Source organism: Apium graveolens, chromosome 8 (genome assembly GCF_009905375.1).
Source record: "Apium graveolens cultivar Ventura chromosome 8, ASM990537v1, whole genome shotgun sequence".
Classification (NCBI taxonomy): Eukaryota; Viridiplantae; Streptophyta; class Magnoliopsida; order Apiales; family Apiaceae; genus Apium; species Apium graveolens.
In genome coordinates this window covers 247,982,918-248,001,248 of record NC_133654.1, presented here as the reverse complement: position 1 = coordinate 248,001,248, position 18,331 = coordinate 247,982,918, and positions in this window count along the sequence as shown.

The following is an 18,331-nucleotide window of genomic DNA, read 5'->3' as shown; positions in this document are numbered from 1 at the left end:
AATCAGTCCCGATATATTAGAAATATCTGAATGTTATTATTTAAATAATATTCCCATAAAGAATAATCTTTATACAAATAATTGAAGTAGAAGTTGTAAAACTCATACTTGAAATGAGTATTAAATAACCAAAGATATACTTATACGAAAGTACTATCTTTATTTGAATAGTAAAAAAAATAAGTTTGATTATCGACACCTTATTCTTTAGTAAAATAAAGAATACATTTCAGAAAATAATCGGAGTCATAGGTCCTCATATGAATATTCAAATAATATTCAATTAAATAATATAAAGTGAGTCATAATTCCTCGAATGAATATTCAAGTAATATTCATTAAATAATATAAAGTGAGTTATAATTCCTCGAATGAATATTCAAGTAATATTCATTAAATAATATAAAGTGAGTCATAATTCCTCGAATGAATATTCAAGTAATATTCATTAAATAATATAAAGTGAGTCATAATTCCTCGAATGAATATTCAAGTAATATTCATTAATAATATAAAGTGAGTCATAATTTCTCGAATGAATATTCAAGTAATATTCATTAATAATATAAAGCGAGTCATAATTCCTCGAATGAATATTCAAGTAATATTCATTAAATAATATAAAGTTATCGAATAAACCTTATTCGATCAATAGTTTTGAAAACTATATCCATATATATATAAATATATATATATATATATATATATATAATATACTCGGGAACATCGACTCCCGGTTTAGAAATATGTTCACCTTGGGGTCCCCTTTACTAAGGGTATATGCAAATTACCGCTTATCTCTAGCATAGGTATTATGCAACTAATAAGCATTTGAACCAACAGATATATAAATCAAGAATACGAAACAGGCATGCATATATACCATATCACATGCTCCAATATATCGCAAGAATTTTCTAATAACAAATATGCATTTATCACAAGATCATGCATATACACATATACATCACACAACAGTATAACGGGTAGAAAACTTGCCTGAGTGCTCCCGGATAGACTTAAGCTTAGAGTGGGTCCGATAACCTATGAACAACAACATAAGTCGGAATTAAACCCCGGTCGCTTAAGAAACTAGACTTAAACCATTTAGAGTCCTACGCTCGCTTTCGCGCTTAACGATTTCCTTAAGTCGCTCGAGTACCCTCGACTCCACCATTTTTAATAAATTAACCATTAAGGGTTTTAAGGCAATTCTTTCGCGAGTACCTTACCAAATTCCTAATACACTTAACATAATTGTTTCATACTCCAATTAGTCCTTTTAGGTCTTTAACCTAGGTTTCAAAGTAAGGCGAGGGGTAATGGTTTGTTCGCGAAACGTCGTTACTTAAAACGGCCGTTTCTCCTAAACCGTACATCGGAATCAAACGAACCACATATCAAAACGAAGCTCGTAACATGAACTATCTAAACATGGCAATGGTCAAAACCTAGCAGTGAGTTCCCGGGTCCTAATATTATGAACAAAAGCAGTCTAAAGTAAATCGGACATTACGACGGCTATGTTTACGCGATTTCCCAATTTTATACCATTCCAATTCAATCACCAATCAATCCCAATTCATTCATACAACCAACATCCATCCACACTACATCATAACAGCCCCAATCAACTCAACATTAACAATTTATACTTATTCTTAAACTTGAATTTAAAATATACTTAAGTCCTTTAACCAATCAATAAGATTTCAACATCCAATTTACCCCAACTCCAACCCAAACTCTAATTATGCAAGCATCAAGCTACTCTTTTACCATAACAATCAAAACCATCCTAATATACAAGGTAAAGTTAGGGTTTGGAGATGTTATACCTTCCTTGAAGCTTTTAATCAATGAAAGATCCTTGGAATGCCCATGGAAGCCTTGATCTATGCTTAAGCTACCTTGAACTTTCATAAAAAATCAAAAAAACCAAAGTTATTTCTTGAAGGTTACTATTCACCATCTTCTTCCTTGATTTATTGGAAGAGATTGTGAAGGAATTAGAAGCTTAAACTTATAGGATATCCATATCTATGTACAATGAACCTTAGATAATTACCTTGTGATTTAACAATGCTTGGAACTAGGATTTTGATTTTTCTTCCTTTGGAAAAGAAGAAAAGCCGAGAGCAAGATGAAGGGAATGAAATGATCTTTGTGTTTTGGGTGAAATGATTGTTGGTTGGTTGTTTTTTTTATTAGATTTTGGTTAATTACCTTATTAACCTTGAACTTTGTGTGGTTATCATTCATCCACACCTCCTTCCCTCCTATGTCATGCTTATGTCACTTTGTGATGTCATCATCCCTTACTTGCCCTCTCCTTATTGGTTGGATGACCTCATCATCCCTAACCTCCTTGATTAACTTCCTAATTGTTTGCTTAATGACCGCTGATCTGTTATACGGTTCACTTAACTTTCATTTTCGTTTATCGTTTGAGGGATCATACCCGGGATCTTATTACTTGGGTTTCCTTAACCTTTCTCAATACATTATAATCCTTTTATGATCCTCCCTTATAATCCTTTAATTTAAATCCTTTTTATCCTGTTACCTTATACTCAATTCTTTCCGTATCTAGTGGATTTCCGGGAAAAATCAAAGTGTTCGGAATTGGATTCTGACGATCTTTACATACACTTATATAGGGGTGTGCATTCGGTTCGGTTAACCGGAAACCGAACCGAATAACTGAAATAATTTCGGTTCGGTTAACCAAATTTTAAAATTCGGTTCGGTTTTCGGTAGTAAAATTTTAGGAGTTTGGTTTTTCGGTAATTCGGTTTTTTACCGTGGTTAACCGAAAACCGAAAACAATAACCGAAGTTTATATAATATATTAATATAAAATATTTATAATACTAGGTCGTCTATCTATCTCTGTCTGTCTGTGTCCTGACCTCACTCTCACTTCTCCTGTTCTCTCTCTCAGTTCTCACAAACCAAACCCAGACGGCCAGACCATTGATTCAATAATCCAATTCCAGAGGACCAGAGGCCAGAGCAGAGTCCATCGATTCAGAGTCACTCCAGATTCAAGGTCTTCAATTTTCAATTTTTCAAGGTATACGATTTTGTGATGTTAAACTTAATTCGATTTGGTGATGTTAATTCTAAAAGAAAAAGAAAAAGTGGTGATGGTGAAGAGTGAAGCTGTGATTTGTGAAGACTAAAGCATATGTAAAATATTGTTGGCCTTTCAATGTAGTGTATCCTGTTTAGAGTTACAGTCTACAGTGTATCCTGTTCTTAGTTGAAGTTTGAATTAGGTGTTGCACTCTAGTTAATCGGAACGATATTCTCTGTTTCCTGATCCTTGGACCTCTTTTGCAGGAAGAAAAGAACTGAATTTTGAAGCAGGCATAAGTCAGAACTGAGACCAGGAAGAACTGCAGAAGGCCAGACCCAGAAGCAGAGCATCCAACAGGATCAACACCAACAAAAAGTCAATGGCAATTTAAATTCTGTAATTTAATGTTTAGACTAATTTTCTATTATCAATGCTTGTAGGCTGTAAACTCAATGATTTTGGCCTGTAACTTGAATATTTTAAATTCTGATTGTAAACTTAATGCTGAATTTCTGATTCTAAACTTAAAATATGGTCTGAGACTCTGAGTTTTTGAAGCTCTAGCAAATTTTCTTAAACTTCGATTTATATTTTCGGTTTTCGGTAATAACCGAAATGGTTAGTTCGGTTTTGGTTAAAACCGAATACATTTCGGTTCGGTTTTCGGTAGCATTTTTTCCCTTATTTCGGTTTCCGTTAACCGAAAAAAAATTCGGTTCGGTTCGGTTTTAACCGAATGCACAGCCCTACACTTATATACCATATAGAGTACTAATAAAATCTCAGAATATCCATAACAGAACCCCTACATAGTGTGGCATGAAAATTTTTCTCATTCGGCAAAAACACTATTCATAAGGGTTTCAAAAATTTTCCAAAAATTGGGGTTATTACACTATCCCCTATGAAACCTAACACAGCACTTGCAAAATCAAAATGAGTTTGATGAATAAGGGCATACCCGATTTGCTGACTCATGATGGGAATAGCATCAAAGTTGGAGCACTTATTGGAGAATGCCTTAGTGATACAAACAAAGAAAAAGCTCCATTCCTTTCTGATATTGGATCTTTTCAGTTGACCTAGCTTTCCCAAACTTTTCTCAAAGCCCAGACTGGCCATAAGCTACTATAAGACAGGATCCTCCACTGTTGAGAATGTGCAACCTTTAGGTAAGTGGAGTGCCTTACGAACTGCTCCAGGAGTAACCACATGCTCGACATCTCCTGATGTGAAAACAATGCTTGGAGTACCAGTAGAACCACCATTATCAAAAAGCCCAGTTCGCCAAAATGTCAGCACTTGTTGGCTTGAAATAGTTTGAGGTTGCGTCAAAGCATACCCAATCTCACTATTGGCTAATAAATCTTGCACAAAGTGTAGATCTGATGGAGCTTCAGCCTTATTCAAGATAGCAACATAGTTATTTGGTACAAACTTGGCTCCATCATCAATTAAATCCTTGGGCGCCATCAGAAATAAGTGAGAAATTAGTTTTCCTGAAAGGTGTTTGATGAAACATCTGTATAGAAAATCGTCAGAAATTGTGAGAGAGAATAAGAAAAGAGAGAGAGTGAGTAGAATAAAAATGAAAATAAAAGATTTGAAAATCTTTTATCTCTTTTACTTAGACACCCCACGTGACAGCAGTTAATGAGAAGTGGAACAGACCTTTACACCTATCAGCCATGCAGCAGTTAAGGCAAAAGTTAATGGGCACGGTAAATAAGTAATGATTACATTGCACGTTCAGTTTTGTAAAAAAAACTGTTCCCACTAAACAAATGATTATTACTGCTTTATCTCACATAAACCAATATTCTGAGAAAATATAATCGTTCAAGTAATGACCAAAAATAAACCAAGTAAATAAATACTGCCACGTCAGTATCAGAACTTGATTATTATCAGAATTTAAAAGTCATCAGAATATGGCTCCTTAACTCGAAAAGTGAATGTTTATTTCTGTAATTCTTCACACAAATACTGATATGATTTCATCAGAACTTAATCATCAGAACTTCCATCATAACTTGTCCTCAGAATTTATGCAACTGACACTTAAACTGTTCATCTAAAATAATATTGATCACCACAATATTTTTCATCATTCATATGGAGTGTAAGTTTGTGCATTAAGCTAAATATCAGACAAAGAGTAAAGTCTGATTCACTTCAGTACATCTTAGAAATAAGGCATAACTAAGAACTTTGATCAAAATCTGTCATTATTCTGAAGTCTACTATAGAATGAGTTCATGCATGAGTCCACCTCAACTGATTTGTGCTCATTATATGCATCTTTTGAAATTCCTTTTTATAGTGGCTTCTCAGTGTAAGTGAGTCACGACTGCTTATCAGAATTTATGTTGTTATCAGAATATTTCTCCAGTAATCAGAGAATGTGAAAAGTCATCAAGAAAATTTTATTTTACTTTTCTAATGCATATTACTTAATACCAGCATTGTACTTGGGTCTTCCCTTCCACATTTTTACTCTAGATCTCAAAGGAGTACCTGATTTTTATTTCTTTTCTTTTTCTTTTCTTACTCTACATCCATAAGATTTACCAACATCAGAACTTAACATATAAGAGGCTCTATTCTAGTTTTTGACTTAGTAATAAGATACACAAAGTAAACATTGTAAGTCATATGTCATAGCCTATTTGTATATTCGAGGATTCAACTCAACTCAAATAAGAATGTAATAAGTAAATAGTGGAACTACCATCAGAGAGATCTCGCAAAGTAATATATGTCAAAGGATTCAGAGACAAGGTTCATCTACAGACTTGAGGAATTAATTCACTGGAAGAAGTTCAAGAAATTGATCATGCCTCAGTGATATAAGTCAAGATCGTGGATTTAATCAAGTGACAGAGATCTCGTCAGAGTATCAATTAATTACAAGGATTTAATCTGAAGAAAATCAAAGTGTCAGAGTCAAGACATGAAGAAACGTCACGGAAGTTAGTCACTCATGAACCAGACAGTACATCGAGTGTCAACGTTGAAGTGGTGGAATTGATTCATAATTTTCAGTGATTTTCAGAAGATTTGCAGAAGAATGGTTGCTGCTCAAGACTAGAATTAATTCTCTATTAATTAATTAATTCATCTAATTTAATTAAGAAAATAAATTATATCTGCAAAGAATAATTTATTTATTAATTGAATTAATTGATTAATTAATTCTGAATTAATTTTAGGAATTTTCAGAAGTTTAAATTGGATTATATTCAAGTCTTAAATCAGCAAGACAAATGGAAATGAACTAGCATGACAATCTGGATTGTCATACCGATTGTCATGCCAAGTCATTTCCATTGTCATACCGAAAGTTACTCTAGGAGGATAATTGTCTTGCTAGTTCATTCTGATTGTCATGCTAGTTCATTCAGATTGTCTTGCTAGTTCATTCAATTGTCCTACCGAAAGTCTTGCCAGCTATAGGATTGTCATGCCAATTCAATTCTATTGGTTTGTTGATTAAAAAGAAGCAGAAGACTTTTTTTTCAATCATCTATCATTCAAAAAGAAGAACAAAGAACAAGAAAAGCAGCCGCCTTGAAATATTACATTTTTCATCTGTTTAATTCAAGATCAATTTCTAGATTGTAAAGTTAAATCCAATCAACTAGAAATCTTTATCTTGTTCTTGTGTAACAATCTAGCGGATCAAAATCCCTAGAACTTAATCTCAAATTGCGTTTAGCATTTGAATCTTTTTATTACAAAAATAGAAAAAGTTCATGTCGAATTTATTCTAGATTTGTGATAATTAATTTGAGATTAATTCCTTGTAATCGATACAGTTGTTGTAACACCTTTCAAGTTTAATAATATTTTTATTTAACTTGAATTTTGTTTCACATTTTTTTATTCCGCATTTAATTCGATTATTCGGTACTGTTTGTATTCAACCCCCCCTTCTACAAACACATTGGGACCCAACAATTGGTATCAGAGCCTTCTGATTAACGAACAAATCAAGATCCTAGACTTTTGTGATTTTTCAACTCCTTGAATTTTTATTTATTCAAAAATTCATAATGACTTCACATAAAGTTGGAACCGTTAAAATTCCACAATTTGATAAAGAGAATTATATCATGTGGAAGAAGAAGATGCTATTATTTTTACAAGTTGCAAATCCCAAATATTCAAACTTGTTAAAGAAGGGTATAAAAACTCCGATGGTTATTGAACCGGAGGTAATAATAGATGGTGTGGTGACTACTGAAGCTAGAACCTATCCAAAAGAGCCTGAAGATTTTACTCCTGCTGAGAAGGAAGAAGCCTCCTTGGATGCCAGCCTTCAATTAATATTAATTGATTCCCTTGATCCCTTGATGAACAGACATGTGATGAACTGTAAAAATTCCAAACACATGTGGGAAACTATTGAGGTGATTAATGAAGGCACAGAGGAAGTTAGGGAGAACAAGTTGGAAATCCTAACCTCTGAATATGAACATTTCAAATCAAATCCAGGAGAAGGAATTACTGAAGTGTTTGAGAGGTACAATGCGTTGATCAACAACCTGAACATCAATGGAAAGTATTATTCAATCAGGGAGGTCAACAAAAAGTTCCTTTTAACACTGCCAGCTCATCTTGAACATAGAATCACTGCCATTAGAGAAGCTAGAGATCTGAGTGAGATTTCTTTGGACAGGCTCTATGGAGTGTTAAAAACCTATGAGTTGGAGCAGATTCAACAGAAGGAAGTCTACGGGAAGGATAGAATGGTCAGCACATCTACTGCACTTGTAGCTGAAGGTCAACAACAACAACAATCTCAACAGTTAGAAAGAATGGTACAGTTTTCCAAGGGTGAGGAAAATGAGTTAGTAGCAGAATATGATCCTCCTACTACAAATCAATCAAGTGATGATTTTTATTCCTTGGAAGAGCTGGAGCAATTGGAAGATGAATCAATGGCCCAAATTGTCAAGAGATTCTCCCATGTCAGATTCAGGAGGAATCCCAAGCTTAAGTACAAGTCCAACTACAACAAATTCCAGAAAGGTGGATCTTCATCCTCTAACACCAGCAGTGGTGGGTACAAAACAGGAATGGTTGATCGGAGCACCATTAGATGCTATAACTGCAATGAGTTGGGACACTTTGCCACAGAATGTAGGAAGCCAAAGCAAGTAAGAAAGAACTCTGAAAGGGCTTATCTGGCAAAAGGAAGAAGCTGGGATGATACTGACAGTGAAGATGAAGATGAAGGAAATCTTGCTCTTATGGCTATTGATGGAAAAGCTTCATCGTCAAGAATAGAGGTAAAACTTTCTGATGCTGAAATGGTTTATCATCTAAGAGGTAACTTAGATTGTGCACGTCGTGATAATGAACTGTTAAGTTTACAGATCACAGACCTTGAGAAAGAGGTCAATGAATTAAGACTTGTGCACATTAATCAAGACAAATTAAAAGAACAGGTATCTTTTCTAGAGAATAGAGTTGACTGTTATAGAAAACTCGAAACTATTCTCAAAGACAAGATCACCGGTCTTGAGACTAAGGTTAGAGCCTACTTCAATTCTTGTTCGAAGGCTAAAGAGTTCTACAGTAAGCAAGCTGTTAATCAAACATCTGGAATAGGTTATGATTACAATGCTGCTATTGGAGAATTAGGCATAAACTCCCCTCCTCATGTATGTGCTAAAGGGAGGGAAGTACCACATGTGCTTAAGGGTGTTGATGAACCCCTCTATAAAGCATCAATTGCTGAACCATTTGATGCGACCTCTTCTGTTATTCAAGAAGAAATACGTGCTGAGGATCATGCTTATGAGAAGATTGTTTCCAAGTCAAGTGAGTCGAAAGTTCCAGTCAAAGTTGTGAAAGCAACTGAGACTAACTCAGACACACATGAGTTGGATAACAATAATGCCATGTCTACCATGCATAAATTGCCTGCTGTTAATCACTCTCATAAAGCATGTGGTGTTGCTAATTGTATGTCTTGTGCTTTTAATATGATGTATGCTTATTTTAATGGTAAGCATGTGTCTAATGATAAGACTACTCCTCGTCAGCATGTGAATAACAAGAAGCATGATAGGTCTAAGACTGCTAGTCCTTCTAAGGCTAGAAAGGAGACATTTGTGCCTAAGCTTAAACAAAAATTTGTTAACGCTGTTTACAAGGTCAAATGTTCAGTCATTGAGAAAGTTGAGGCAATTAAAATTAAAAATGTTGTTTTGCCTGACAAAGGACAGTTCTACAAGTATGCCGGGCCCAACCAAGTTTGGGTTCCGAAGAAGGTCTAATCCATTTGTAGTGCAGGGCATTAAACAAGTATAACCGGTAGTGTGGATTCTTGACAGTGGATCATCAAGACATATGACCGGAGATAGAGCCCTGCTATCAAATGTGGTTGAGAAAGCTGGCCCCATGGTTACCTTTGGAGATAACAGCAAAGGTTTATCTGAGGGATATGGCTGTTTGCAAGCTGGGAATGTTATCATTGTAATTTTGTATATTGTGCTAGATTATTATCAGGAAGCAGTATCTAACATATAGCACCAGTGACGAGACTTGAGAATATTACGACATATCAGGCACCTGCTGCACATTACACTTGGAATTGTACTCTAGTAAGATGTGTACAAGTGTACTCCTGATTGGTGAGTTAAAAGAAGAAGTCAGTGCACCACAGTTCATGGACTTTGCAGCTGCAGATCTATTGGACTATGCAATCTCTTCTTCACAATCTCACTTCAGGTTGGTATGAACTAGTATACTGCTCAAGCAATCGTCAAGGACATGGTATGGCACTCTAACAGAAGTTATAATTTTATATGAATAAGTAGAGTCGTCATATTAATAACTATCTTATCACTAGGCACAAAATATTGTTTTATATGTGCAGTGGTATATTGTTTATGCAACATAACAATTAGTATCTAAAGTACTTGACAAGTATCGGTCAATGATATCTTGTTAACATTATGTTGCAGATATTTGTAAGCTTTTGACATGAATGAGAATTACTTAGACTTTACCCTAAGTGATCAATGTTTTATCAAAAACTCATTCATATTGAAAAACAAAAATTAAACTTCTTTCTACATTAGTGATTTCTTATTTCATGTAAAATCTTTTGAAATCACTATTGTAAATCATTTTCTCTCTATTACCATATATTCTGTGTTACAGGTTCAGTCTCCAATGACTTTCTTTCATTGACAGTCATGAGGTTGAAAACCCACAACGTCTATCCCAGACTGTAAAGACAAACACAAAAACAGAACCAACCAACACTCTCTTACCACTAAATGTAGTATGAATGAGCGTGAGGGAGATAGTGCCTTAGTGCACCACATAAGGAAGGTTCTGTAGTCAACCCAGTAGCTCTGTCTCCTACATAGATGAGTAGTATTTAAACCGAGACAACTGCTAGCCCCCATACATCTTCTCAAAAAGATGTAATGGCTGAAAAGGCACAAAAACAGTTACTAGATTCATTCTCTCAACAGGGTGAGTCTATTGAATTTTGCCTGTCGGCCAAGGTATCCGATGTAGTGTCACCACTTCAAACATAATCAATTCTTGATGCACAAGGAGAGGTTACACACACAAAGGATGAGTTGACAGAAACAAGAGTTTCGACCATTTTAAGGTCAGATTCGATTGTTCAAGGTTCGTTAGTGGACCAATTGCCTTTACAGGTGTTAGGAGAGGATACTGATCCAAAAGCCATATGTCAGTGGTCAGTGTCTACCTCCCCAGGCTTAAATCCCCTGGATGCATCTGCGGATAGTGGATCTGACATAGGCGCAGATCGGCAACTTGTTGACAATGATTCAGATATTACCTGATGAGTTACAAGGAAATGTCTTCACAGGCATTAGAAGGGAACTTTGATCTTTATGCTAAATTCTTTGGATCATTGTTTACCTTCCCAGAATTCAAATCTGGAACCCTAAAAGGGAAACTAGCAACTTGTAGATTCTGACTCAGATTCATCTGACGAGTTTAACAAGGATGGGGATTTGTGAACTCCCATTGCACCACCTGTGACCTCCTTAAGGATGGCTAAGGTGATTTTCCTTGCAGGTACAGCTGGATTATGGAGCTATGAGAGAAGAGTGATACACTTGTGAGAATGAGTGTAAACACGAGTGGAGAGAAGAGTGAAACACATGTGAGGTACACTAAACAGGATCACACACTCACAGTGAGGAAGAAAGTGAAACTACTTGTTATTTCTTTTCCAACCAAGTGAAATATGAGAACTCCTTCTGACGACGGCATACATTCCTTCTTTAAGGGGGAGATAAAAGCTTAAGTAATAGTTTGGAGGATTCCTCAACTAAGGGGGAGAAATAGCAGGGAGTAAGAAAAAGATCCTACATGTACACTACACCACACCATTGTTGTTTCTAACTACGGATCCTATTGTACGGGAGAGGTGGTAAACACAAGGTGATTTCCTAGTAAGGGAAGAAGCAGTTAGGGGAGTACCATTGGTTTTTATCTGCGGATCCTATTGTACGGGAGAGGTGGTAAAACGAAGGTGATCTTCTTTAATCAGTTGATTCTCATAGGGGGAGAAGCAAGAGATATGGGCTTCTCAACAGGGAAATGTGGTTGTACAAATGAAGATGAAACTACTTGAAGATATGTTCAGTCTAGAGGAACATCTACTTGGAATCTGGAAAATGTTAAATCTCATCCAGAAATTTTCTGCTATTTACTTTGCATGTATGTTTATATCTTTTTCTTATTTGTTAGTTGAGTTATCCTCTAGGTATTTGTGTGTTATTGTCTAACAAACAAATAGGGGGAGATTGTAAGTCATATGTCATAGCCTATTTGTATATTCGAGGATTCAACTCAACTCAAATAAGAATGTAATAAGTAAATAGTGGAACTACCATCAGAGAGATCTCGCAAAGTAATATATGTCAAAGGATTCAGAGACAAGGTTCATCTACAGACTTGAGGAATTAATTCACTGGAAGAAGTTCAAGAAATTGATCATGCCTCAGTGATATAAGTCAAGATCGTGGATTTAATCAAGTGACAGAGATCTCGTCAGAGTATCAATTAATTACAAGGATTTAATCTGAAGAAAATCAAAGTGTCAGAGTCAAGACATGAAGAAACGTCACGGAAGTTAGTCACTCATGAACCAGACAGTACATCGAGTGTCAACGTTGAAGTGGTGGAATTGATTCATAATTTTCAGTGATTTTCAGAAGATTTGCAGAAGAATGGTTGCTGCTCAAGACTAGAATTAATTCTCTATTAATTAATTAATTCATCTAATTTAATTAAGAAAATAAATTATATCTGCAAAGAATAATTTATTTATTAATTGAATTAATTGATTAATTAATTATGAATTAATTTTAGGAATTTTCAGAAGTTTAAATTGGATTAAATTCAAGTCTTAAATCAGCAAGACAAATGGAAATGAACTAGCATGACAATCTGGATTGTCATACCGATTGTCATGCCAAGTCATTTCCATTGTCATACCGAAAGTTACTCTAGGAGGATAATTGTCTTGCTAGTTCATTCTGATTGTCATGCTAGTTCATTCAGATTGTCTTGCTAGTTCATTCAATTGTCCTACCGAAAGTCTTGCCAGCTATAGGATTGTCATGCCAATTCAATTCTATTGGTTTGTTGATTAAAAAGAAGCAGAAGACTTTTTTTTCAATCATCTATCATTCAAACAGAAGAACAAAGAACAAGAAAAGCAGCCGCCTTGAAATATTACATTTTTCATCTGTTTAATTCAAGATCAATTTCTAGATTGTAAAGTTAAATCCAATCAACTAGAAATCTTTATCTTGTTCTTGTGTAACAATCTAGCGGATCAAAATCCCTAGAACTTAATCTCAAATTGCGTTTAGCATTTGAATCTTTTTATTACAAAAATAGAAAAAGTTCATGTCGAATTTATTCTAGATTTGTGATAATTAATTTGAGATTAATTTCTTGTAATCGATACAGTTGTTGTAACACCTTTCAAGTTTAATAATATTTTTATTTAACTTGAATTTTGTTTCACATTTTTTTATTCCGCATTTAATTCGATTATTCGGTACTGTTTGTATTCAACCCCCCCTTCTACAAACACATTGGGACCCAACAAACATAACTAAGCTCAGTATCAGAATTTGCTAGTGTTAAAATATTTCCACATAAACAATTCTTCATACATGGGATCTTCAGTATGTTAAAGACTACTAGGTCAGCATCTAGCACAGTTATCCTCATTGGAGTGAATAGCCACAGAAATATTCATATCACTATCAGAGTTTAGAAATTCACATCAGACAACAATCAGTACTTAGAAAATTTCAATTTAAGCACATAATACACAAAGATAGTAATATCTGTAAATACTGATCATAAAGTCTGATGTATCAGAACATAAACTAAGCAAATTTAGAGAAAGAACCTGAAACCATTTCAAGTTCATTTACCAATCTTGTAAAAGTAGCTTAATATAGTGGTTTTGTGAAGATATCTTCTAGTTGTTGATCTGTTGGAACAAAATGCAATTCAACTGTACCTTCCATCACATACTCCCTTATGAAATGGTACCTAATGCTGATATGCTTTGTCATTGAGTGTTCAACTGGATTACCTGTCATAGCAATAGCACTTTGATTATCAAAGTAAATAGGGATTTTAGAATATTTTAACCCATAATCCAGTAACTGATTCTTTATCCAAAGAATTTGTGCACAACAGCTTCCTGCGGCAATGTACTCTGCTTCTGCAGTTGATGTGGAAATTGACTTTTGTTTCTTGCTAAACCAAGAAACCAATCTGCCTCCAAGAAATTGGCAGCTTTCACTTGTGCTTTTTCTGTCAATTTTGCACCCTGCAAAATCTGCATCTGAGTAACCTATTAGCTTAAAGTCTGGTTCTCTAGCATACCATAATCCCAGATCAGTTGTACCCTTAAGGTACTTGAAAATTCTTTTCACAGCTGTTAAGTGAGGTTCTCTTGGATCCGCTTGAAATCTTGCACAAAGATATGTAGCATACATGATATCAGGTCTACTTACAGTTAGATAGAGTAGCGATCCAATCATACCTCTGTAATCAGTAATATCTACTGTTGTACCAGTATCCTTATCCAATTTTGTTGCAGTGGCCATAGGAGTGGATGCATTTGAACAATCTTGTATTCCAAATTTCTTTAACATATTTCCGGTATACTTAGATTGAAAAATAAAGGTTCCTTCTTCATTCTGCTTGACTTGAAGGCCCAGAAAATAGCTAAGTTTTCCCATCATACTTATTTGATACCTTGACTACATTAGCTTGGCAAACCTTTTACAGAGTCTGTCATTTGTAGAACCAAAAATGATATCATCAACATATATTTGCACCAAAAGTAAGTCCTTTCCATGGTTGAGATAAAACAATGTTTTGTCAATAGTCCCTCTGTTAAATCCACTTTCCAGAAGAAACTGAGCTAATGTTTCATACCATGCTCTTGGAGCTTGCTTAAGACCATAAAGTGCTTTATCAAGTCTGTAGACATGATGAGGAAATTTTGAATCTACAAAACCTGGAGGTTGTTCAACATATACTTCTTCTTCTAATTCTCCATTAAGAAAAGCACTTTTTACATCCATTTGAAAGATTGTAAACTTTTTGTGAGCAGCATAAGCCAAAAATATCCTTATGGCTTCCAATCTAGCAACTGGTGCAAATGTTTCATCATAATCAATTCCTTCCTGTTGAGAATATCCTTTTGCAACCAGCCTTGCTTTATTCCTTGTAATTATGCCATCACTATCAGTTTTGTTTCTGAACACCCATTTTGTACCAACAACATGTCTGTTCTTTGGTCTTGGCACTAGGGTCCAGACTTTATTTCTTTCAAATTCATTTAACTCTTCATGCATTGCTTGCACCCAATCAGCATCTTGAAGAGCTTCTTCCACTTTCTTTGGTTCAGTATGAAAAAGAAAAGAGTGATAGAGACATTCATTTGATGTTGTTGTTCTAGTTCTTATACCTGCTTCAGGATCTCCAATAATCAAGTCAGGTGTATGTGCTTTAGTCCACTTCCTTGCAGATGGGAGATTATCTCTAGAACTGGATGCTCCCCCATGATCTATGCTGTCTCTATCAACATTTTCTGATGCTCCCCCTGAAATTATGCTCTCTGAGTTGGATCCTTTAGAATTTGAGTTTCCAGAATTATCAGTATTTGAGTTTCCAGAATTATCAGAACTTGGCTCATCAGAACTTGATGAATCAGAAATTGAAGAGCATGTTCTAGATTCTGATGCTTCTTGAGATGTGGTTGAATCTTCAATATGCTCCCCCTACACAGGTGCATTTTCCTTTGGCGTAGTTACCACAGTTTCAATAACATCAGAGTTTAACCCATCAGAGTTTGCAGTATCAGGATTTAGACTGTCAGGATTTACAGAATCAGGATTTAAAACTTCATTCTCAAATCTCAGCTGATCATGATCATTAAAATCTTCAAGTCCAGTAATCTTCCTATCATCAAAAGAGACACTGATAGATTCCATGACAACCCTTGTTTTTAAATTGTAGACTCTGAAGGCTTTTGTGGAAAGTGGATATCCAACAAAAATTCCTTCATCAGCTTTTAGATCAAATTTGGATAGCTGTTCAGGATGAGTCTTAAGAACAAAATACTTGCATCCAAATACATGAAAATACTTCATATTTGGCTTCTTTTTCTTCACCATCTAATACGGTGTCTTTCCATGCTTGTTGATAAGTGTTGTATTCTGAGTAAAACAAGCAGTCTGCACAGCTTCAGCCCAAAAATAGGTGGGTAACTTTGCTTCATCAAGCATAGTTCGTGCAACTTCAATACGAGTTCTATTCTTTCTTTCAACAACTCCATTTTGCTGTGGAGTTCCCGGAGCAGAAAATTCCTGCTTAATTCCTTGGTCTTTGCAGAACTCTTCCATGTTCAAATTCTTGAACTCAGTGCCATTATCACTTCTTATGATTTTCACAGAGTCTTTAACCAATTTATCCAGTTGTTTGACATGATCAATCAAGATAGATGCAGTTTCACTTTTTGTGTGCAAGAAATACACCCATGTGTATCTGGTGAACTCATCCACTATGACCATAGCATATTTCTTCTTTGCAATAGACATGACATTCACTGGACCAAATAGATCAACATGTAGTAGGTGATAAGGCTTAAGAATTGAAGATTCAGTCTTGCTCTTGAATGAAGATTTTCTTTGTTTTACCTTTTGACAGGAATCACAAAGGCCATCAGGAGCAAATACTGATTTTGGCAGTCCTCTCACAAGATCTTTCTTGACTAGTTCATTTATATTGCTGAAATTTAAATTAGAGAGTTTCTTGTGCCAATCCCAGCTTTCTTCAATTGATGCTCTACTTAACAGACAAATTGTAGAACCATCAGAACTTGTTGAAAGCTTGGTTTCATAAATGTTACCATGCCTGTATCCTTTCAGAACAACTTTGCCTGTAGATTTGCTTACAACTTCACAGTATTCTTCAAAGAAATCCACATGATAACCTCTGTTACAGATTTGACTAACACTCAGCAAATTGTGTTTAAGTCCTGAGACTAGAGCTACTTTTTCAATGATGACATTCCCAAGATTGATATTTCCATATCCCAGAGTTTTTCCAATGTTGCCATCTCCATAAGAAACACCTGGGCCAACTTTCTCCACAAAGTCTGATAGCAGGGCTTTATTTCCAGTCATATGTCCTGAACATCCACTATCCAGAACTATGATGTTTTTCTTGTTGCCCTGCAATCACAAAGACCACTAATTATTAGTTTTAAGGACCCAGACTTGCTTGGATCCTTTGGCCTTATTAAGTTTGTTAACATTTGCAGCGAATTTAGTATCAGAATTTATGTTAACAGTTTTCTTATCAGAATTTGCAATATCAGACTTTGTATCAGAACTTACACTAGAAGGAATAATGCTAACTTTCTTTAAAGAAGGTTTTATTTGATAATAATCATAGTACAAACTATGATATTCCTTAAAAGTATAAATGGAATGCCATAAACTACCACAATAAAAATAAGGATTTTGTGGCCTATATCTAACAGACTGACTCTTAACTCCTGATTTTGAAGGTAAGGAGTTTATGTTCTTATTCTTCCGGCAAAAAGAAGCCAGATGGTTAGAATTTCCACAGTTATAACATTTCTTTCTAGGAGCATTAGGAACAGGCTTATAATCATTGCTTTTATTCACACCTACCTTTCCATTCCTATTTTTCCTAGGTGGCTTTACCTTGTTTACATTCTTAACATCTTTCAGCTTATGCTTAAGCTGCTTCTTTGTCATTAAGCCTATGTTAACTTCAGTTGGCTTATCCTGTTTTGGTTTGTCAGAAATTAATTTCTCTTTAACTTCTGATTCATCAATATCAGCCTTTACAGTTACAAACTTAACAGGATTTACCTTTGGCTTCTGTTTAACAACTATAGGCTCAATTTCTACAGTTTCTTTATTATTTATCATCTCCATAACCTAAGCCCTCTTTCCAATTTCCACTACTTAACAAATTTTGAGTTGTTCTGCCAGAGTTAGTCCAAGTCCTGATAATCTCTTTTTCCTTTTCTAACTCAGTTTTTAGAGATTCATTCATTTTAAGCACTTCATCTCTAACATAGAAAGCATCATCTCTATCTTTCTGAGTTTGATGGAACATAACCAACTCTTTTTCTAAATAATCATTCCTTTTTTTTAAGCAAGATTTTCAGAAGTTAATCTTTCACATGTTAAAGTTTGATCTCTATAACTAATGAACATGGTTTTAAGATATCTTCTCAACTCAGTAATATCATCAGTATAAAAAGCATAAGTTGTTAGAGGTACCTTTAACTCAGCAGCTTCAGAACTGCTATCAGCATTTGCCATCAAGTCATAGTTCACCTCACTTTCAGAATCTGAAGTATCTGTCCAGCTTTTCTTCTTTGTGACAAGAGCCTTGCTCCTGTCACTCTTCACTTTCTTGCAATCAGGAGATATGTGGCCTTTCTCACCACAGTTATAGCATTTGACATTTGAGTAATCTCCTCTGTCAGACTTTCCTCCATTGCCTTCAGATTTTCTGGAACCTTTCTTATCAGAACTTGCACCTTTCCTGGAAAACTTCTTTCCCTTTCTGAATTTCCTGTATGCAATCTTTGTGATTCCTTTCACCATAAGAGCACACAGCGTCATCATCTCTTCATCAGGGTCCATCTCAGATAGACTT